Here is a 25624-nt window from a genome sequence, read left to right as displayed (position 1 = left end):
CTGATGTCATCCACCTTCTTAGCAAAGTAGGTGACAAAATCATCAGCTGAGAGAGAAGAGGGAGGGGGAGGGGAGGTTGGGTTGAGGAGGGAGGAGAAGGTGGAAAACAGTTTACTGGGGTTGGAGGCAGAAGAGTGGATTTCAGTAATGTAGAAGGAAGTCTTTGCTGTTGACACAGCAGAGGTGAAGTTGGAGAGGAGAAGGTGGTAAGCAGCGAGATCGTCAGGGCGCTGCGATTTTCTCCATTTCCTCTCAGCTGCCCGAAGCTCTGTTCTATGAGTTCGCAGAGATTCAGACAGCCAAGGAGCGGGTGGAAAGGATCGAGCTGGTTTAGTGGTTAGTGGGCAGAGAGAGTCGAGAGAGGAGGGAAGAGTAGTGGAGGCCTCCTCAGTGGACAGGAGAGCGAACTGCTCGGCTGAGGGAAGTGAGGAAAGGATAGCAGAAGAGAGCGAGGTAGGTGAGAGAGTTTTAAGGTTGCGTCAGGTGGTGATAGTGTGAGTGGATGTTGAGTGGGAGGTGGGGGGTGAGATGGGAAGGGAGAAGGTTATAAAGTGATGGTCAGACACAGGAAGAGGGGTAACAGTAGGGTTGGAGGTGCAGCAGGATCTGGTGAAGATGAGGTCAAGCAGGTTCCATGCCTTGTGATTCGGAGGAGATTGAGAAAGGGTAAAGTCAAAAGATGAGAAAAAGTTAAGGAAGGCCAGGGATTGCAGTTTCTCTGGCTGGATGTTGAAGTCACTCAGAAGAATGAGTGGAGTGCCATCCTCAGGAAAGAAGGAGAGGAGGACATTCATCTCATCAAAGAAGTCACCAAGCTGACCAGGGGGGCAGTAGATTACCACAATGTTATGCTTGATAGGTAGAGATACAGAAACAGCATGGAATTTGAAAGAGGATATTGAGAGGTATGAAAGAGGAATGACAGTGTAAGTCCACTTGGGTGAAATGAGGAGTCCAGTGCCTCCCCCACAGCCAGAGGCTCTGGGGGTGTGAGAAAAAGAATAAGCAACAGACAATCAGCCCTTCACCTTTGTTGATGATGTGGGTTTCAGAAGACTCATGGCTGCTGTGTCCATGCCAAGATCAAAGAGAAGGTCAAGACACTGAAAATGCAGGCCAGTACTTGTCCTTCGCAACCGACTGCTGGACTGGGGCAACTGAAACATTAATGGGCCTGGCCATTTCACTGATGATGAAAGGAGATGCAAGCAAGTGGTCCTGAACATCAGAACTATGAATAGCTCACACAAATGTTCCTCAACATGCTGGAAGAGTGGGGAATAGAGAAAGAGTGTGTGATACTGGTCCTCAGTGACAGTGGGACCAATATGGTGAAAGGAATGAAGTACCAGATCTGAGCTACTGTGCCATATGCTTCAACTGGTTGTAAATGATGGCCTCAACTGCCAAGGAGTAGTGGTGAACATACTCACATTGCAGAAGACCTGTGCCATTCATTTTGCCCAATCCACTCAAGCAAACAGCGCTTGGTGAAGATTCAACAGTACCTTGATCTCCTTGTCCACTCAATTATCCAAGCTGTCCCAACCAGGTAGTACTCCACCTGCCACAGACTCTAAATGTCTATACTAGTGAACATGGTGGATTCACTTCCCTCAGTGCTGATCAGTGGGACATTGTGGCCAAACTGGTCAGAACCCTTACTTCTATTGAGGAGGTCAATCTAGAGATGGGCTACTATGAAAGCTCTGCATCAAGCATCAATCCAAGTGTTCAGGTTCTAAAGATACTCCTCAGGGATCAAGGTCCCTCCACCAAGGAAATAAAGACCATGATGCAGGAGATGCTTGAAAGCCTGACCAGACCTTTTTGCAAGAGTTGAAGTAAAAAGTGTTGTGCTCGCCAGCCTGTTAGACACCCCCACACCCAGTTTGCAAATAGGGTCAGGGTTAGCCTTAAAGCAGATCCAACAGTACCTCCAAGAGCCTGTTATTGACAGACAGAAGGGTAATCCACTTGAATGGTGGAGGCAAAATGTGGCACACTTCAACTGGCTTCCCTTCTTGCAAGAAGATTTCTATGCCCCCCACCTTCTCACACTCCCAGCAAGCATATTTCCAGTCAGGTGGGGGTAATCTATGAGAAAAGAGAAGCACAAAGGGCATTTCTGCATTATAATCTTGTACTCCTCCAATTGCACTATTAAAAATATGTAGCTGGTTGGCTCTAATGTTGGGTTAGGGTTAGTTAGTTTTTACTCGGTTTATGAAATTTTGACAGAGAAAAATTCTTCTTATAAGGTGTGTGGAAGAACCTCAAATTGCTAGGTATTTGTATCTACTGGTGTCCAGCTCCCCAGTCAGAGGGAGTAAATGACAGTAAGTGAAAATATAGGATAATGAATAAATATCTGAACACAATGATATAATCTGACGAATGAAGTCGCAAAAAACTCCAACAGTAGTAAGGAGACAACTGTACTTGAAGAATTCATAATACAATGGAAAATATGACCTCCAATACATAAATGACTAATACTATGAACAGTCTTAGGCATATTCACTAAACAGTAGGCGAATTAACTATGCTTTTAACAAATAACACAGCAACATTACTGAATGGCATTGCCTATAATATACAGTATATTACACACAATAATATTTACAACAAATATGTTAAGTGCAACTTACTTCAAATCACGCACACCATCACAGGGTGCACCACCCACACCAACACGCGCTGTTGGCAAAAAGGTATTGCGAGTTTTATAGCAAGGTGCGCACCCGTGACAATATTAGTTATCCAAACAGAAAGCTCCCTCTACTGTCTGACCAATGGTCGGGTTTGTGAATGCAGCATGAACCCTGTGATGCGCCCAAAATTAACATTGGATTGGTTGAAAACCTGTGTGCCCAACTAAAATGCCACTTCACCTGCCATGCGCCATCCACCGTTATGAAAATAGAGCCTACACTGACAGTTTTAAATATAGCCTAGCATATACCTTCTTTTGGACAATTTTATAATCAATCTACTCAAAAGCAAGACTCACAAGTGTTTTTAGGAATGCATTGTATTCTAACTTTCTGTCCCCACTCATTTATACATCTTTAGTTTGATTCCTAGCAGAGATGCTTACACAAAAGTCAACATTGCGGGGCTGTTAGACTCTTAAGGCCCTGACACACCAGGCCGACGGCCTGGTGTGTCAGGCTGTCGGCTGACACACAGCCGACAGCCTGTCGGCCAGTTGGCTGTCGGCCAACGTCGGGCCGTCGGTAAGCGTCGGTGTCCCTAGTTTTTGCGGTGTGTCCCGCACCGTCGGCACTAGTCGGACCCTGTTGGCGGCTTTTCGGCCGATTGAGCATGTTGAATCGGCGGCGGAGCCCGTCGGTGAGAGAGATCACTCTGATTGGTAGTTCGTGTTTTGCCTCTGGATGATTGGACTGATAAATTCCTTCAACATGTGGAACTGAACAGGAAAGAGCCGAGCGGAGGTTTCATTTATCTCCAGCTCTCGACACAGGTTCGGGAAAGCCCCTTGAGCCTGTCGCTGGAGTAACGTTATTCATGATTTCACCCATTTAGTGCGGTTTCTCCTTATTTTTCGCCTCCGCCTCTTCCTTTCTTCTTCCACAACCAAAAGACCAAGGGCTGACAACGGCAGTGCCATTTACAACTTCTTATCAGACATATGGTTATTTCCCCTCACACAGGCACAGAACGTACGTGCTAGTTGGCCGTCGGCTGTAGTCTTTGCGGTGTGTTCAAGTGCAACTTTTTGGACCAGACGCAGGCGACGTGAGGCGACGCAACAGTCGGCCTTCGTCGCCGCTGGTTCTTTGACGTCGGTTTGGTGTGTCAGGGCCTTTAGTCTTGTTGTTAACTCCCTTAGTCCTCCAGTCCGCATGTCGAAGTGTCCTTGGGCAAGATACTGAACCCCAAATTGCTCCCGATGGTTGCGCCAGCACCCTGCGTGGTAGCTTGCCGCCATCGGTGTATGAATGTGTGTGTGAATGGGTGAATGTAGGCACGTGTTGTAGGGCGCTTTGGATAAAAGCGCTATATAATGCAGTCCATTTACCATTGTGTGAATGGGTGAGTGTAGCCATGTTGTAAAGCGCTGTGGATAAAAGCGCTATATAAATGCAGTCCATTTACCTTAGTGTTTTCACTTGTACATGAATTCTAGCTGGTGCTTTGTTGTTTATTTTTGGCTAAAAATGGCTCCCATGCTATGTTGTGAGTAAAAAACAACATACCCCAGAATGTCATATCTCCATGCGGAGACTATGACCTTGAGGTACAGTATGGACTCTGCATGTCTGTGTGTATGTGTTATATGTAACTTCTTACCTAGAGGATATCAATAACCATAAAAATGTAAGCCAAACTGTGTACACAGCTGTTAGTGGGTGCTCATGTCCACCAGACATTTGTATGCATGGCCAAGAAATGACCAAGTCAGACAAGACAGAATAACCCACTACAACATACATTATCTTTACTTACTGTATAAACATTTCAGAGTATATGTTTGACCTCCTGTGCTGTGATGCAGCTCACTGCATGTTGTTTGAACATTGCCATTAAAGGGGGATGTGCTTGCATGAAAGTGATATCCCCTGTGTTCATGGAGGCATACTGAGAATGAGCAAAAGGCTGTCGTCTGCTGAGTGCTTAGAGAGTGGAAGGCTTGATGAAGCATAGAGACACAGATGTTAGGACAGAGTGCCTTTAGCTCCATATAGATATACAGTAGCAATCTCCAACAGCCAATGCTTAGAGGAATGGCTTGTCGTTTGGACACGAGCACTATCTGTTTTGAAATTAATTAAAGAAAATTTTAATAATTGTATTGACATATTCACCATGTCAATATCATTTGCTATCAATGCTAGTGGACGTCAGTGGGGCTGAAAACAATATAAAGAGCTTGATTCCCAGCTGTGGCACTGGCAATCTCCATGTCGTTTCGCCATAGCATGCAAACCTGATGAAGCTATGGCGAAACACGTTGTTCGCTAGTTCTTAGTCTGTCTAATAAAATAATGGTGTAAATTATGGTTGGACTGGCTTCTCCTTTAGTGTGGTGTGTGACTAGTCTAGATTTGTTACAATGTCTATATATATGTATTTAGATAAAACATACATACATTTTGCAACATTTAAACCATTTTATTTTCACCTATGTCACCTATTCACCTATTTTGTGAATTTCCTATGATTTAGCCTGTCCCTCCTTTAAGTCATCCTTTGATCCAGACACACTTACAGTGCATATCTCTCATGGTTGAAATCTGGCTGTTCACTCACTGAGGGGCATCTATAAGCCTGGATTGGTTTTGAACTTAGCTTTCAGGATCAATTATTCAGTGTATTTTTTGATGGACCTCTGAAACCGCTTCTCCTATGCAATATTAATTGCAGTGCCAAAATGTATTACTGATTTATTTTCAATCATAGCAGGGTGTCAAAACTTTCCCCCTTTGAAAAGGAGTAATGCAAACACAGTGAGGAAGTCAAGGAGATTACTAACCCAATGATTCTGAATTCAAAGGGAGATGTTGGAGGTGTAAACAGTGAATTTGTGCATGTTTTCACTACAAAACTGTAAATTGTTCTGCAACTTACATACACATACACACACACACACAGTATATATATATATATATATATATATATATATATATATATATATATATATATACGTATATGTGCACCAAAACTCACCAATCTTTTTGAATCAAGGCTCTCAGATAACCCATTCTGGGTTTGCCTGTAACAGACAAAATGTTTGGCAGCTAACAATAAGTCTCTAAAAGGCACAGGATTAATTGTGAAACCATATTTGCTCATACATGCATATGTATGCACATGTGTAAACATACACACACAAGCTTTTATGACATTGAACAATAATCTTTCTGCAAATGCAAGTCCCTCAAAAGGATCACTGTGAAGACAGTGATCCTTGGAAATCTATCTAGACAGTGATGGTAGTTTTACTTCAGTCCCTGTCAGCCTTTTTTGCAGGAGGGCTGTACTGAATAAAATTACAACACAGTGCAATGTAACTCTACGCCCTGTTACCATGGCGACGGTCTAAACACTAGTACAGCTGATCGGATGTTAGTGTCAGCGATCGCCAAAACCCAAACAAGTAACACATGCCGGTGAGTCAACCCAACCCTACATTTAACTCCAAATATTATTTTAAGTGGCAACACGACCGGCAAATAGTGATCGTTTGCTAGCCGCGGCAGCGACCAACGGCTATTTTGGGTATCTTACCACAAAACACTAAATTTCCAAATAAGAGCATAATTAATAGTTTGGCTAGCTTACATACATTACTATTGTTGTATCAAGGTACTTGGTGACATTTTACTGACCTGAAAATAACAATTAAATGGTGAAGTGAGTCGGCTGGTAGCTGGTAATATAGTTCTCTCTCTGCTGATAACTGCCAACTGACTAACCAGCGCGAGCTCACCTCACCATGTCTGCATTCTAAATTCTGACTGCCTTGGCTAGCCATATAAATCCCAAATAAAATGAAAAAGGAACATGGGGGGTGTATGTTTAGGAATTAAATAATGCAGCACTATTGCATACATACACTTTCAATGTGCCACACAGGCTGAAGTTAGCATTGGTGATGACCAATTGAATTTCCTTTCTTTTGAGGGTTTTGACAAACGTTAACTCTTAAAACATATTTTTTTTGTCATTAATACACTTTGTGAGTTATAACTAGGACTTTAGAATTAACACATGCTTTTCCAGGGAGCCAGTGGAGACTAAAACCTGAGTAATGTGATAATGTTTTCTGGTTTGCATAAGCATGCTAGCTGCTGAGTTTTTAATAAGGTCACTGTCAAAGTATATAGCATGCAGCAGACAACAGTAGGCTAATTTGGCAAACAATGAGAAATTAAGTTAAAGGCATACTGAGTAGGATTATGCTGCTTGTGGCTTGTAAACACAACTTTCAAAGTTGACCCCCCCTCCTTGCGGTTGCCAGAACAGTAAAAACCAGTAAAAAAAAAGTACAGCGAGGCAAAATGCCAAGCAAACAAGGATCGTTCCAAACGAGAATGAATCTGGGGTTGGCTTTCACCTATGGAGAGTATTGAAGGAGAGGATGGAGATGAAGAGCGACGCGGAGTTGGCCTGTTATCTTAGTAGGTGCCGGTTAGTTTAGCTGCAGCTTTTCTACTACAACGAAGCTACGCTAACAGTAGCTAGCCGCCAGCTCACGATACACACTCAATATGACCAGTTGCTCTGTATCAGAGTTCGGATCGCTACCTCAGCCAGCGTGGCTTTTAGATATAAAACGATTTAGCAGTGGTTTTGGTTGCAGCCGGACCTGCTGCCAAAAGGTTGACGCCAAGAAAATCCTGAATATTCAGAAATAAGAAAATCCAGGCAGAGGGCAGACTCTCTTCAAAGACACAGACTGTCACACACTACCAATGGGCCATAGGTAATGATTGAGTAGGATCATTTTTGGATGAGTTTATGCTATTTCAAGGGGTAAAATCCTGCTCAGTATTCCTTTAAGCTTTCTCTAGGAACTAAGCAGTGAGCACAATCAAAGGTTAAATTACTGCTTTCTGGTTTAGTAAATCACAGAGAGAGAGTCATTTGAATAATCAAATTTTGTGCCTTTCAAATGACATCCCCTAATGTACATACTTTTATTACGTTAAAAGCACAAAAGACCCAGTTCAAGCAAATAAAGTGTTAGTGTCCGTATAAATGTTTAGTTGACAGTAAGTGATCACTGTATATACAGTACATACAGAGAGGTGGCAGTAAGCAGAAAAAGCACGGTATATAGAAAATATAGAAAATCTGTTAACTCCATCTAAACATCTAAGCATCTATTTTTTATGACCATGATGTCAACCTCTACATATTTGGCTATCTCTGATATCAATAGACACTATAATAGTAAGAATTTACCATTTTGTAGCACTAACAAGCGGACAGACTGTAGTAACACTACCAAGTTAGCTGTGTGGATTTACCAGCGCATTAATTCAAGATGTGCTGAAACATTATCATGCAGCTCCATGACTTACTCATTTGCAGTTGGCTAGATTAGATTGTGTGTACAATAAAAAAGCATCCTGAGTTCTGCTATTTAAGGATCAACCACTGTTCTCTGCACTTTTAATTATTTCAGAGCATTAGGGTACATGAGATGTCACTGGCAATAGAAAATCTCTCTAACCAAGTCCTTTCTATCTTTCTCGCTCTGAAGATGTCATGGTTATTTATTTCTTTATTTTTTTTATTACATATAAATATTACTTCACTGTACTAGATATTTTCTTATTAAATCTTCAATTTGCTTTCACTATTTCACTCTTAATTCCATCCTGGTAGAAATTCAAGATGTACGTGGGATGCTGAGTGGACTAATAGTTTCATGTGGGCCTGGACCCAACCTCACGTGAAGTTTGTTAAAGTATGTTCATTTAAAGAAAAATCCAACATGGACACCAATCTGCAGCCTAAGCTAATAGGAGGCAGTAAATTAATTAACATGAAGGGTAGTATTGGGATCTAGATATCATTAGGCAGCCCAAGAATAGTGTCAACTGCCCCAGCATTCTCCTGACAGAGGCCTTAAGTGTTTGGTTTCACGCCTGAGAAAAACACTGCAGATATCGCCTGACCCTGACTGCACCGCTGAATCATGCAGCACTGTAGCAAAACATACCCAGGGACCCATGTTAACAAGAAGAGTGAGGCCAACATGGAATGCAAGTAACATAACCTTATGCTTAGCATTAACAATTAAATAACAGATGCCAATGGGATTTGCTCTTCCACTTCCCACACAACACTGAGTAAAAGAAAAAAAGAGGTATAATGTTATGAAAGAATAAAACTATACCCTCAGACTTTCATGCAGAATCAGGATAGGTTTTCCTGATTTCCCGAAGTGCTACATAGTTGAATTTTAAATGGAGTGAGCACCTGAGATTACATTCAGCACCATTTTACTAATACTGCTCTTTATAGTATAGCATGTGATGTTAAAATAAAATGTATGAAATAAAGGGCAAATTATGCTATTATTACTACTACTACTATATGCTTTTATTATTCCAAGTATGATTATACACACATGGAGCTACAGTTGTTGATTATGGCTTTGTGACACATTTATGTTGTCACAAAAGTTGTGAAAATTGGAGATTGAAAGATTGCAAATTGAGGTATGCATTAATGTTTAGGCTTTTTGTAATTATTTTATTAAAATGTAAATAGTTCAGTAACTGCCTGTTAAAGGATAAGTTTGGCAATTTTGGACCGATATATAATTTGCCTCTCTCATACCTGTAGTACTTGGACCCACAGAGAATATTGGCTCCAGAGTCAACTGTCAGTTGAAAAGGCGAGCTCCTGTTGCTAGGCCTCTTGCTGCTAACAATGAGTCCAAACAGGGTTTGTCAAAATATCTCCAAAAAAGCCATTTGTAGGTTGAGAGTAAACATGACACAATTCCACCATTACGCACACTATCACTAATTACAAAATCACAGAACTTTTTTGGAGATATTTTGACAAACTCATTTGGACTTTGTTATCAGCAAGAGGCCTAGCAACAGGAGTTCGCCGTTTCTACCGACAGCTGACTCTGGATTCAATATCCTCTGTGGATCCAAGTACTACAGGTGTGTAAGAGACAAATTATACATAGGTCCCAACCTTATATTCAGGATATTAAAATATTCTGTTCATGAGTTGGAGCATGTAAACGCCACATCCCATTTACATTAACTGGGATAGGGCCATATCTCTAGTATGAAAATCCTGATATATTGGCTGCCAATATTAACCAGTATATTCTTACATGTAAACACCATATCATTTATTGTTGCAGTTTGGAAAAGCACTGTTTCCACAGAGTCACACATATCAAATAATGTGCCACTAATGAACACAGCGGGAAAACTATAGAACATTAGACTATCTCAATGTATACAGGTGTATGAAAAAAATGGTTCCTGATTGTTCCATGTAAACGCCATATCCTGACTACGACCGGGACTTAGCCGGGATAAGGCTTATATTCAGAATATTAATGTGCATGTAAACGCATTCAGTGATATGTCACTCCTGAGCTTCTCTCACCCCTTCCACCTCCTAGCTGTTAATATGAACTGTTACAAACACCTCCAAAAAGTGTGTGCATGTGTGTCTATGTGTGTGCATATATGTGTGTATCTGTGTGACTGTATGTGGAATTTCATGCCTGAGTAGATATATTTGGATTAGTTATGTGAGCGTGTGTACTTCATGTCTGTATGTTTGGCAGAGAGGGCATAGAGGTTACAAGTCTGGTTGAGCAAGCAGCAAGTGTTGATTGCTCTAAGCCACCTCTAAAAGAAGACAGATGGGACATTTGTCTTAGCAGTGATGGGTAGAGTCTGAGGTGATACAGGCTGCCTTCAGAGTTGTTAGTTTAAAGTACAACTAAACCAGGATGATGCAGTATTGTCCCTTAGAAACATGCTTTGGAGTAGTTTATCAGTTTTCACCTCACCAATTCATGGCTTTGCTACTGAAGGTTTTGGTTGTAAAGACTGTGATGCTCATATCTTATTATTTACTTGCTTTTGTTTCACACAAGTGGAGCTTTGCCACTGGCCATGGGTCCTGAAGACTCATGTTTCAGCATTTGATTAGCTTTGTTGTTAATGAGAGCTTTGGTTCTGCTAACCCCCAAGGTCTCTGGATGAAGTTCTCCATCATCCTCTGTTGGATTCTGACATCCTGCCCAGATGGTGGTGCAGTCTCACCCCCTTATCTCTCTTTCACATCCTCAGTGCATTGATGGAGTGTTGCCCCTGGGTGTTGACAGTTCATATGGGCACTATGAATACCTGCCAGATCACATTATAACATACACATACACAATCCAATAACAAAGGAGAGGAGAGATATGTGAACAGCTGGCTTGCCATACACACCTCATCTGGAACACTGCTGCTGATTGGCTTAAATGATGGATTGATTTTTGTTTTAACCAATGACCACACAATTTGAACAGAGAGTGAGTGGATATTCCGTCAACACTTCTCAAACAACAGTCAATGTATATAATGATGATGATAACAACTTCCGAGCAGCCATACTGGTTCATACATAATGAGATAAGATGTAAAGCTTATGCCATTTGGTGGATGCTTTTATCCAAAGTTGCTTACAGTACAGTGAGTTCAAACATTTTTAGTTTTGCTGTCTCCAGCAGGAGTGAAAACCCTTGCAACATTAGTGTAATGGTACACGAATAACAGAGCTGGCGAATGGACAACTCCCAATGGGCTCTTCCCCATCCCTTTTCCTTGCTCCAAGCTTGTTCCTTGTCTCCCTGCCATAATTCCTCCATGTCCCACGCAAGCACAATAACAAGCTAATGGCAACTTGAAAGACCACAACCAATAATCCCAATTTTCGAGCAGCATTCTGGGATATTGTGATTTGAAATCAAACATCTAAGCATGTTTCTAGAAGATTTTTTTTTTTTACTTCACCCTAACAAATATGCTAGACCTCTCCTCTAGTGCTGGACAGCATTTAAGCTATCAAGCACTAAAACAAAGTGAAATAAAGTGTGGGGAGAGGAATGAGTATGCATCATGACTTGAACAATGACTGAAAAGAATGAACATGAAAAGCAAAATAAATGTTCTTCCATGAATTTCTTCTTGTCATTACATTTTAGCAAAAATATATTGACTGCAGAACTAGTACCTTGTTCAGCCGTGTACAGTACTTATGATTCAAGGTAGCAAAACATCGGTCTGTGAGATTGATCATTATTAGAGGAATGACACAAGATCAGTGCTTTTTCGCTACAGCCAAGTGCTCCAAATCCCCCATCCATGCCAGTGGAACATGTATAAGCCATCCTTTCCAGGGCTTTGTATTAAGACTGTCTCAGCGCTAATTCCCAGATACCTAATTCCCAGCCTTACCTTTGTAATATTCCTAATGAGCCCCTAAGCCCTGAGATCCCTCGTTCTGCTGTGTTCCACGTTCCCTTTGATCCTGACGATCCATTTCCCAACATCCTCGGGGGTCCGTGCATAGTGTTACCTGACTGCATGGTGCTAATACATAGAATATTCATCCACACCCTTCTGTCTGTCCTCCACAACAGGGAAAAGTCAAACATAGTTTTGCAATATTTCAAGGGGAATATAACAATTACAGAGAGGGATGCGTCCTACTACATGATTAAAATCAATGACTCTGACACTTTTAGAGTAATAATAACTTTTACAGGAATTTTGGCGACATCTTAGGTGATAAGTGGTCATTGCTGTGCTGTTTTCAGCTGTGTTTACGACACCAGTGGCATCACATGATAGCAATGGGCCCCAGTGCAAATGTGTTTGTTGGGCCTTTCCCCACATGCACGTACGTATACTACCACCTTCTCCATCATGTACAAATTAGCAATCATATCTATCACAGAGCAGACAATTGCAAAAATGTCAGTGCCGAGAGGTCCACTGCGCCACCTCTCATACCACAAACAGTAATCCCTTGTCAGAACCATGGACAGTGGTCCTCAAACCACATCCTTGTCTCTAAATCAAACAAAATTCCCTCATACAGCCTACAGCTTTAACACTGAAGAATGGCCAACAAAAAACAAGTAATATTGGTTGACAATGACAACAAACACGTAACTATTGTTTGCAACTATAGGTATTATCCATATGGAGAATATAAGATATACAGTATACAGCTTGTAGATCTGTGTGGTTAGTGTGGGTGATTGGTAGTGTATTAGACATGTCTCAGTGACTGTTCTAACCAGTTGGAGGCCCATCTGTTGGATATTGGGGCCTACCACAGATTCCTTGGAAGGCTGATGGGCGCTTTGAAGCTCTGGGCCCTGGTGCAACTGCTCTGGATGCACTGGCAGTAGTTACGCCACTGACAGACACCATCTTTGATATGGCATTACACTGTGCCTCATTTAATTTTCTTCTGGTGATGTATCTCTTCAAATTCGAGTAATCTCTTGTCTTCAGTGGAGCAGTTTTACATTTTGTTGTTGACATTCTAAATTGTCTTAATTCCCTGGATTATATTTTGGGAGACAGTTGTTTATGTTTAGAGATTGACTGAGCTGTATAAGATCACATTTTAATTTTGTTTAAAAGGTCAATCTTTGCTTAAATTTACATGATTAATTCAAATGCATTTATTTTTTCAAATAAATCAATAAATTTGTACCTGTCCCTGGTGATTCTGTCAATTTTAATAATAGCAGGAGGCTTGTGTGCATGCGCATGTGCAGGCACACATAGCCCCTTGTGGAATTTTTTACATAAACCTCCATACAAATGAGAAGTTAAATACCAAATGGACACAGGTGGCCCACGAGTACCATAATGCTCCTTTCCCTTCCCTCCTAGTAATAGCCAGAGAGAATTCTACAGGCAGTGCAAGGGGACTGGGAAAAGCAGTTGTGCTGTGGGGAAGTGTTTAGTCTGCACTGAGCTGAGCTATAGCTAGAACTTGCTCTCTTTTTTCTGTTGTGCAGTGTGCTAGGCTATCTACTCTCCCAGGCCTCTCTCCTTCCCCCTTCTCCCTCATCACTAACGAACTCCCTCTGCCAGGCCTTACCTCAGGCGGCCCCCTGTAATTATTCCCCAATGCCACAAACTGGTGAGATGGGTGTCCGTTACACACTGTGTGCCTAGCTAAGAAAAACAACAACTGTGGGGCCATTATTTGTCAATCAAACCCAGGGCCAAAACAAAATGCTGTCTGGTACATCCTGACTCCTAGTTATCATCATTGAAAACTGTCAGGCCAAAGAGCATTTTTATTGATTCCCTTATTTATTTATTTGTTATCATCCCGGCTTCTTATTTTCCCTGATCTCTGTACAGCTCTGCTGCAGAGCCTTGCCAACAATCAGTATGACCACCTTACACATTCCTTTGAACAATGCAGTATACAAACGTTACTTCCATGTTGCAAAAACATTGCAACTAGATTATCTATATGAAGTAACAGTGAAGAATTGTTCAGATCTTTTTACAGTTTTTACACTGACCTCATTGTTTTAGAACATTTTTTGAGCAATGATATGGGACACTTTGCTAGTGGCATCAAAGTTTGGGATATCTATCGCACATGAATAAATGTTGATCGACAAAACCTGGTTTATGAATAAATAGACTTTGAAAAAGTAATGTTTTTCATGGCGGTATCCCAATGCCACAGAGAACGACAGACATACATACCACACAAATGTGACATGCTAAGATGTTGCAATAACTCTACCTTAGCTGTGGGTGAATAGCTAATATTGCATTTATATCTTGTATAGAATGTTTATTATATAAGAATATTAGATCTTGAAAGTTTAGTTCATACCATTTCATCTTCAAGCACTCAAATGCCTTTCTGAATCCATGAGTCTTGAACATAATCTGTGGTTTTTATGTCATTTGACTTTTACTTAGATATTTTGCCTATTTGTTGTTGTGTTTTTGTTACAAACATGTTGCTTTGCATATTTTTGTGTAAATGCACAGATGAGAAATTATAAAATGTATGGCCCCAGCTTTCCACCAACTCAGTTTTTATAATTTGGCCTTCTTCATAAAATAGCCTTGGCTTCGTTGTTCAGGTTTAGTTTTGTCACCACTGTTAACAAAGTTGGAAGGAGATTATGTTTTCACCCCTGTCTGTTTGTTTTCAAGATATTTCAAAGTCACAAAGGGATTTGGTTGAAATGTAGTCGGCAGACAGCCTTAGGCCCACGTACAAAGTAATTTGATTTTGGTGGTGATCTGGATCTGGGATTTCTTTTTTTTTTTTTTTTTTTTTTTTATTATGCTGCATTCATATGCTGGGGATAGTCAGACATGTGGGACTTTCAAGTCAGTTGCTAGACAGCATTGCATTCATGTGCTATTTTGTTGGAAAATCAACCCGGAAGAGAAGCAATAAACAAACATAAACCGTTACAGAGGCTGCAGTTTTGCAAGTTGGAGACTTGTTCATTCATCATTCATGTGGACGACAACATTCAACTTTAGTTTCATATATTCAAATCTAAAACATCAAGACACCTTGATATCAACTATTTCACATTATCTGGGTAACTTGGTCACCCTGCTTATTGAAATGCCCCCAGTGGCCTGTCTCATAAATCAGGATTAGGGGTTTAGTGAGGTAACTTTGGCGTTTTGGTCTCAAGACAATGGCTCACTTTAAAGCAGGGTTCATCACTATGGTAACTTTATTAAAATAAACTTTATTGCAAAAAATCAATTTACAAAACCAGATATTAACAAAAATATTGCAGTCAATTGAACTGTATAGGGGGATACAACTGGATTAACAGTAAGAAGGGCTGTTTGCAGGACAATAGTGTTTAGAGACTATCAGAACTCCTTATCTTTCCATGATGGTTTATTCAATGTAATATAATAAATGTTTGCAGCATTTCCAGGCCATTCTGAGCCACTCTGGCTATAAAAGAGGGCTTCCATCAAGTAGCAGATAGTTGACTATAGTTAGCCTATCATAGATTGCACCCATATTCCCATCACTACAGCCCTGGGGAAGATGAGGCAGACTTTGTGAATAGAAAATCTTTTCACAGCCTAACTGTGACGACACAACACTATATCAATGGAAAGTATGCCTACTGTGACTTAATGACAGGGCAGTGATAAATCTATTTACTCAAGCATTTACTCTATCTGCAATTTTCCTCCAGCAATCCTCTGTAGCCTTGGCAGCAAAACAGGGTTACTTTTCACTGTTATAATGTTTTTGTATTGCTCATATTTTATTCATTATAACAGTTTGTTCTTCTTGAGAAAAAACACAAATGTTAGTAATCCTTTCTTTCCCATACTTTTACAGTCTACTTAACGTGTTGAAATTGTCAGCAGCATATGTTTACATAATCCCACAATTATTTATAGTCTATGGCTTTAATTGTTTGGTTATTTTATCATTTTCTAGAATTTCTTATTGCTTATTTTTATATTCTAGCTTTGTGCTTATATTCAGTTTCCTTTTGCCCTTTGAATCATGTTACCTTTTCCGCTGCAATTACCTAATTTCCCCACAGGGAGCGATAGTTTCATCTTATCTTTGATACGCTGCTCTGGATCTGTCCATGTTCCATGAAATTGGGTAACTGTTAAAAATCCACCCCTTTCATATGAACACACTCATAGCTGGATTGGTAGATCCTGGGTTGACAGAGCAAGTTTATAACTACCTCCGTGAGACCAGTTAGTCGGAATTGACATTGTTAGCTTTTGTGAAACCAGGTAACACAAAGATACCCTGTAGTGAACTTGCTTTATGAGACTTTATCAGGCTCTCAGGGTTTCTTTGGTTAAGCTCAAAGTTAGCTCACTGTGAGTAATGTAAGTAGCACCAAGTCTAGATCATAGAAATTTAGAGCTGTTTCCCTACAGGACAATTAATACCCCCAGAAAATCTGACAAACCATAATGAACTGCACCAGCATGAACACAAACACAGGGTTCTACAGTGCGAACAAAATACTCACATTTGCTGCTACTTTTTTAAAAATGTGAATGAGAGGTTGAATTTAGGGGCACTGGTGCAAGAGGAGATTTTGACCTCTGAGTAGCACTTTCACTTTGGGTGTTCAATCTATAAACTTACGAGGACTTAAAGTTGGCCTATTTATGACACAATCTTGTCAAATGGTACTATAAGCTCACTTTGAGTGACACGATACCTCTCCATTGTCATCGACAGGGATACAGACATCTCAACTGAGGAGTGTGAGATTGTTTACATCTATCTGTTGACTGACGCAACAAACAATAGTTTGGTCTGACAGTAGAGACTGGAGCATTCCTATGCACTGGATGAGTGTCTTTAGGCTAACCATTAACGTAATTGGCTTCATTGTTGCAGCGCAGTATTGTAACATATCAAGAAGTAGAGTTGCAGGCTAAATTATACGAACCGCTGGGACAAGGACATATGAATTATATAAATATGAATAACTGAAATAGTTTTGTTGGTGGTAGGCTTTGTGGTATGTTCTTTGTAGTACTTTGGGGCATGCTGTATGGTACTTTGTAGTTTGTTTTATTTCTTTGTGATACGCTTTTTTTCTTTTGTTCTTTTTGGTATGCTTTGTGGTTCCATGTAGTACTGTTCAGATGTTCAGAGTTCTATAAAAATACACTCAATTGCCACTTTATTAGGTACACCTAGCTAATACCAGTTAGGAGCCCTTTTTGCATTCAGCCTGATTTCTTTGAGGCATGGATTCAACAAGGTGCTGGAAACACTCCACTGAGATCTTGGTACGTGTTGGCTTGATAACGTCATTCAGTTCCTGCTGACTTTTTTGGCGGCACATTCATGCTATGAACATCAAGCACTTCATATGATACTCCATTAGTACTAAGGGGCCTATAATGTGTGCCAAGAAAAAACACCCTACACTGATCCATGGATTCATGTTGTTTACGTCAAATCCTGATCCTACCCTCAGCATGTCACAACAGGAACCAGGATTCATCTCACCAGGTGGCATTTTTCCATGTAATCCATTTTTGGCAATCATCTACTGACTTAAGCTTCATCCTTTTGTTCTTAGCTGACAGGAGTGGAACCAGGAATGGTCTTCTGCTGCTGTAGCCCATCTGCTTCAAGGTTTGACAAGTTGTGTGTTCTGAGATGCCCTTCTGCACATCATTGTTGTCATAATATGTGCTTTGCATACTTGTGACCTCCTGTTAGCTTGAGCAGGTCTTCCCAATGTTGTCTGGTGTCTCTCACCAACAAGGCATTTTCACCCTCAGGACTCCCGCTGACTGGATGTGTTTTGTTCATCACACCATTCTTAGTAATCTCTAGACACTCTAGTGCATAGAAATCCCAGGGGCATCATTTACAAAACTGTGCATAGATTCCAGTTATGTACGTACATAGGAGGAAAAGTACATACAGCAAAAAAATAAGCTGATTTATAAAACCATGCATATACTTTCTGTCACAAAAGTTTCCCTTTATAAATCCCAATCAACTTGTAATTTTACGCACGTGAAAGATCCTCACTTCCCACCCTGTTAACTCCCACAGTTAATGAAATGCATTTATGAATATTGATATGCATATAAATGTGCTTGTCATTTCATTCTAATTGTGTGAGAAAATGGCAAAGTCGGAATGCAAGACTAAAAAGACAAATCTCAGTGTGAATTTGAATTGCTTGTGAGGCGAGGCGGTGGCCTTAGCTCGGGGATCACAAACCAAAAAAGTTTGAGTGGCAACATGTCACAGCAGCAGTGAATGCTGCCTGCTCTGAGAGCCGGACCCTTTCAAAAGTAAAATAGATGGTCTGATATAAAGGTTGATGCCAAGAAGTGCATTGCTGCACATCAACAGAGTGTCAGTGCTACTGGCTGGGTTAAGTGGACACTCTGTTTCCAAGCTCTCTCCCCTTGACGAACGTCTTGTCTCAATAATAGTGGAAACCCTAATTAGAGGCATTGTGCCAGAAAAAGAAGTTGACACCAACATGGCAATACAGGAAGATGAGACTTTTGCAGATGACCCAGGAATCCTAAATGTGCCTTTTGTTTTTGCAAAGAGTGAACCTAATCACACATTCAACATTTCACACTTATCATTTGGTTTGACTCACAAAACAAAAAACAAAACAAAACAAAGAAAAAAACAAAAACAAATGTTATTGTCATTTTCAGACTAACTCTATGACAGTCATTCAAATTGCTTAACACCATTCATTTGAATGTGCCATTTATGATCCCATTACGAAAATTCAATGTAAGTAGGGCGATGCTGTTTGGGCAAACTAGACATCTTTAAATAGACCAGGATTGAGAGCCATTGCCGTAGAGGTACGCACATTCTCCCGTCACATTTGACGGGAATGAGATTTGTGCGTTTTCAGCTTCTTAAGTTCTGCCATTGGATATGATGGGATCCCCGTCACAATGCAGAAAATCTATCATATTAAAATATACAACAAATATTAAATATATTCGGTATGAACTAGGTGGAAACATTATACAAATACATGCAATATATGGGAAGGATGCCATACATAGTATGTAAAAGTGTCTAGGCATGCAGACATGCACTGTAATATAACCATATACCATGTCAATATATTGACTTTACAGATGTAGATTAGATATGTGCAGAATGTGCCAATTTGGATATGTGGATTGCTGATTACAACTCCGAATTAAGATACCATGTACATAAAAATGACAATGTGAAAAGCACACATGCATTATTGTCATCATTAACACTATGGAGATAACATACAGAACATATAGAAAAATGTGTTACAGGTGCCAACTCTTATGGAAATAATGTAAAGCAGTATGTACAGATCAGAAAATGGTGCAAGCAAATGTTGTATAGCATAGTCCAGAGCATGGGAATGCAAAAAGCAATCTAGGATAGATAGTGCAGGCACCCTGCTTCAGCACCCTCCTAGTTGGCTGAAGCTAGGGCTGTTTGAGCAGGAAGAATTGTATAGTCTGATGGCTGCTGGCACAAAAAAGCACCTAAAGCAGTTTGTGTTGCACCTTGGGGGGGTGAGGCAGAGACTGGAGTTGCTCTTAGCTGCATCATCTCACCATAGACAGGATGGGAGGTGTTGTCTAGGATGGAGGTCAGTTTAGTCCGCATCCTCCCCTCTGCTGCTGCCTCCAGGGTATCCAGGTTCAGCCCTACAACAGGACCAGCCTTTTTCACCACTTTGTTTATCCTGCCTGTGTCTCCTATAATGCTACACTATTGCATAACACTACAATAAATCATCTCTCAAAAGTGATTAGGTACAAGAACCTTGAAGAGGCATTCCATAAGAAATTGAAATTGATCGTTTGCTGAAAGGGTGATAGCATCAAAGACTCAAGGGTTTTAGCATTTCTGGAGACTATACAGTCTTTGAATAGAAGTTGTCAGTCGACTACATTCAACTCGATTCAACGCATAGGTGCAACATTTGTATTGCATTTACATAGTATATTTTCTTGAAAATTCAATGAACACAATGTCAGAGGCCATGTTTTATAGTCCACTACTTGAGACAGGATATTCTTTTGTTGTTGTACATACACAATGTAAAAGTTTTGTCTCTACATTCTTCAAGTATATTAGTGGAAATACAGTATTCAGAGACGAACATTTCCTGAGGCCCTGAGCCTTGCGTAAACATCTAATCAGCTACTTGGCTAGATGGGGAGAGAGCTTTTAGAATCATGTCCTTCGTGAGAGAAAGATAATAAAAGCACATCTTTTAAATATTTAATCTACTAAAAGGAAGAGACAGCATCGCAGGTCTCCAAATTTAAAGGTTCTGGAGGTTGTTTATACATGCCCTGCACAGACCAATTCATTTGAAGCAGAAACTCCACTCTCTGATCTATCAGGACATGATCCATATTCTTTATATGCCCCTGGATCTTTCTGTTACCGATGCAGGGGAGGGCCAGGAGTACAGCAATGTCAGAGTTTCCTCCCTGATTGGATTGAATGTGTCAGCCAGGGATCCCATTATATGTCTAATGGGCACAAGCTGCACAGACGAGAGATCTTCCAAGCAAACATACTGTACATCCAAACTGACTTATAGAAAAAACGAGAGAAGCCAAAAAGAATAAGAATTAGTAATCTGATACTGTTCAGTTGATACGGTTCAGTTGGTGATCTGATACTGATCCATGAGGACATATAATAATATTCTAAGGTGGAATTGAATGTTATATACAGTAGGTAAGGGTAGCATATGGTGCACTTGCAAAGCAAGATGTACTGACTGTGCTGTATACTGTATTTGTCAACTGTTCTCTGGAGGGCAAAACATTGGTGACACAGGATCCAACTCTATCAGCAAAACTGGTATTTGCCTTTTTAAGTGAAGTGAAATTTCACAGAAAAAAATAAATTGAAAGACAGCCCAACAAAGAAGAGAGACCACAGGTCAACAAAGGTACCCCATCCCTCATGGAAAAGAATAAAATTGCTAACAGATGTTTAATACCGAACACACAGCATATTTCACACAATCAAAGGGGTCCTGAGACTCTGGTTCTTTTACACCAGAAACATCAAAGAAACACTCAGTAGCTGATGTGGCAGAACTCGAGGGGAAGGTGTGGAATACATTACATCAGTATTCAGAGATGCTACTAGGGAAGGCATGTTTCTGCTAATAGGGGGAGTTTCTATACTGTACACGTTCCACTGTGGAAATAACTGATGCCTTGTTTGATACTGTTGATGACATTTCAGCAGCTTTAATGCTGTATTCTATACATATTGCAGGTATATAATAAGATAAAACTGACTAGGAATATTTTTTTTCATTTGGAACATGACATTTAACAGACTTGATAGCCTTAATCTATATTCATGTTTGAGTATTCATAATGTAGACTAGGTATATATAATCTCATACAGCAACGTCATAGTAAATGGTGGTGCAGTTCAAATTATAATTCACCAGTCTACGGGGTGGTGGGCAGCAGGGTGGTATAGTGTGCTGGATGACCATCCTTCAACCAGGACCCAGCCTCTGTGTCGGCAAGCATCTGCCCTACTGGAGTGTCCTTGAGCAAGACACTCAGTCCCTTCCAGCTCTAGCTCTGTAGCTAACTCTGTGTTGTGATTTCCCAGAGCTGAGAATCAATAAGCTATCACATTAATTTTATTACAGGAAAGGTCTTCTATGATTTTGCAGGGAGTCAAGCCTGAGAACACCCATAATGGACCAAATGAAAGCATGAAACAGATCAAAGATTGGGTGAATTCCTCGCCCTGATACATGCCATTCTGTCTTTCTACTCTTTGCATGGGAGTGAATGTCACATTGAAATCCATGCTGAAATTAGGCAGCTTAATGTTTCCTAGCTCATCGGAAAATATACCTTCCTCATAGAACTTGACATTGAATTTCTTATAATAGATAGGGTCAACTCATCATTTCGGCATACATCCACTCCACAAGCAACAAGTATTTCAATAAAATGTCACTTCGAAAATTGGTTTGTACTGCTTGCCACCACCTCCCATGGTGTCTAATGGTGGAATAAAATAAAGTAATAACCGGCCCACCAGCTTTAAAAGTCGACTACAGTGACATTAAAGTCTAGTAGAGCCTGACTATAATAAGCGGCAACTTTGCAGGATTTGCGTGCATTCAGAACTCACATAATAATTGCTCATTTTCCCACTTATATCATTATTCCACATCCCACACATCATTGACTTCCACATCTGCATGTTCATGATGTATAGTTTGTGTGAAAGTAAGGAAGTAAGAAAATTTCTACATTATTTTCTGTAAGTCCCAAACTCTTTGTAGAAATGATTTTCATTTATTATGGAATCTCCAATATGTCCTAAATCATTTTCCACACCAAGATAAATGACTCTCACTGGATTCTCTCAGGATTCCCTGTCAAAATTAATAGCAGCAGCAAACACATTTATGCACATGCATGCGCAAACACGCGCACACACACACACACACACACACACACACACACACACACACACACGCCATTTCTTCCAAAAAAGTTTCAAGCATGACACACACATCAAATCCCTCTACTCTGATGTTAAGCTTCCTGCTTGCCACTGGTAAATGACAGTAGGCCCACTGCCTCTACTGCAGAGTAGATTAGTTGTGTCCCCCCCAAGGCTACTCACAGAGACACAAGCACAGCAAAGCATAGACCTAATTATCCTCCACTGCACCAAGCTGCAGTTGTCTTTGGCTGTAAACAATGCAATCAGGGAGGCAGCAATGTGGAACGCATCAGAGGGTCCTCACTCAAAGACTCCCAGGTGAGTTTGTGTCTGTCTATGACAGACAGAGATGAAGAGTAGAGTAGGCAGAAAATGAAGGTGAGCAAAGGGGGGTAGTGGGTTGCAAGTAACATGATAGAAAATATGATTGATAACTGTTTTGTATCACTTGAAAATTGTTTGAACACCATAGTCTTTTAGTTCTTTTAAATTTTAGTTCACAGGATTGAAGAACTATTGTCACTTCCAAAGCCATGAAGCAGGTGTGACAGGAACCTGTTAGCTTCTAGCCAGCATGTGGCCTCATGAGAGATGGACTGGCCAAGCATGTAAGAGCAACTGATTGTGTGCCTACACTAGACGCTTCTACAACTTCTCCAAGATAGACACATAATACCTTGTTTGTTTTGTCTCAGCCTAGCAAATGTACACTGCACTGTGGCTAACCTGACGTTGTGTTCCTACTGCACCTGTATGGAAAAAGACAACTGTAAAAGAGTGTGGACTTTGTACTCTGGCAGAGGCAGCTGCCACAACGTACCCAGGTATGGCAAGGAAACAGGTCTGATCCCCTGTAGTTTGGAGTTCAGTCCTGGAGGCATGGAGGAGCTAGGGGTTGCTAAACCACAGCATGGGGGGCATTTCCAAAGATGGACTAAAAAAGTCAGGAAAGGGTTTTTGAAGTCAGTCTTGGTAGTGATGAGCAGTGAACTGTTCAATTATTTTGTTGTAGTACATTTGAGTGAGGATGTCTGATTGAATGAAACTTTTAAGCTTCGGGTTTTTCTGTAGATTGCGCTCCTAAAGCCGTCTCACTCATGCAGTACATTCAATAGTGCAGTGGCTTACATGCTTCACAATCACTATTACAGTGACATCATGATAATTTATTTATAGCTTACTGAAATACTGTGCAATAATATTCCGCAATAATAATATCAAAATGTTTGTTGATTGTATCACCGTAAGCATAGCTAATGGGTTTTAGACTGGGCCCACATTAGTTGTTATTTTTATTGTTTGATGTTGTAAAATGTTGAATAAAGCTCTAAGATTAATTATGTAAATTTGTGGTCTGTAATATTACATTATTCTGTTTGCCTGAAATATGCTAAAATGTATTATTATGACTATTATTATTAAATGCACTATTATTATTATGACTATTGCTGTAGATGTGCAATTTAAATGAAGGCAACATTTAACAATTTATTTAAAATATTAGTTGTTGTTTTTTGCTTGTTTTTTTTAAAGATTTGGGTTGTTTATTTCTGTTGAATAAAGACTTGGTGCTGGGTCTTTTATTAACATTAACAATTAGAAACAGGACCAATTAAAATGTTTTTGTAGACAAAATCATTAGGCCTATGTGACTATTGAATGTGAATGTTAAAAATCTGATTAAAAAAAAAAAAAAAAAAAAAAAAAAGGCAGCAGCATATCTCCACAATTCACCAAAAATGTACTGTTTCATGCTTTAAAGCAAGCAAGCCTGGCTGCCCAAGTAGCCCAGCACCTCTACTGTCACTTTCAAGTACTGTTATCCTCCTACTAAGCATGTGAATGACTTATTTTGTATATTACTCAATGTGCATATCTTGTTCAGTACCTGACCTGCTCTTGGGCATTGGTATATAACAGAACAGTCTAATTCCACTCAAATGTATTGACTAATAGGCTAATAAAATACTTCCTCATAACATGATCATGAAAATGAATTATATGCCATTGATCAAATTCCACAAATAGTATGCATGTGCAGTGTATAAGTGCAAACAATGATTGACTGTAGGTATGTTTTAGACTACAGAAAAGGATTACAACCACATGTGAAAAATGTATTTGTGTTTAATCTCAGAATTCTGAGAATAAAGTCAGAATTATGAGTTTAATCTCAGAACTCAAATACATTTTCATATGTGGCCCTAATCTTCTTCTGTATTTGACAGTATAATAATTATACTGTCAAATGAAAATCATTTTTTTTGCCACCATCTCTCACTGGCATAGCAACCAGGAAACACACACTGCTTGGCCTGGGCGGAAAGGAGTAAGTGAGGCTGGTTAGTTCATGCAGCATGTACCATTGGTGACTCGGTATATATAAAACTTGAAAATGATTAATTCTAAAATATTTGTTCATTATTTTTTGCCCACCACTTGTGGTGATAGGGAGCAAGCCCGGAGAAACCAGAATAGTGTGCTGTGTTGTTGTTTCTGTGCTCTCAACAGAATCATGGCAGTGCTGTTCTCAATATACTAGAGCTTCTAGAGACCCCTGCCAGGATCCTGATGTGAATGAGTAGTCCACCCTTCAGTTGGGTCAGGTTTCTCTTCATCTGACACAGTTGGAGTTTGAAACTGGAGAACTTGAAATGGTAGAAAGAGACTTTGCACAGACTTTATGTGATTATTGAAGATGAATTGAGGGTCAAACCTGAGTGGGATGAGTTGGCCAGAAAAAAAAGCTGAATGGGTTTCACTGCTGATGAGCAAGAGGAGTTGTGTTCCATCCAGGCCTTTATCTTCTCAAGGCAGATGTTGAGATGTAAGGAGGCAACAGGAGGTTAGGAGCCTCTTATGCACAGCTTGAAGTGTCATAATGAAAAGTTTAGCCGCAAGCGGCCATTAGCAAGGTCCATGGGCCAAACACACACTGAGGCCTGAGATATTGCAATTTGCTAAATTGCCAACTTGTCCTCACAGCATCATTATAAAGCTCAACCAAATGTGATCTGACACACTTTGTAACCTCATTTGCAAATATGCGTATTAAGTTTGATTGCTGTAGCATTAAATGTTT

The sequence above is a fragment of the Centroberyx gerrardi genome, chromosome 1 (assembly GCF_048128805.1).
Source record: "Centroberyx gerrardi isolate f3 chromosome 1, fCenGer3.hap1.cur.20231027, whole genome shotgun sequence".
In the NCBI taxonomy this organism is placed as follows: Eukaryota; Metazoa; Chordata; class Actinopteri; order Beryciformes; family Berycidae; genus Centroberyx; species Centroberyx gerrardi.
Note: the sequence above shows the minus strand (reverse complement) of the source record.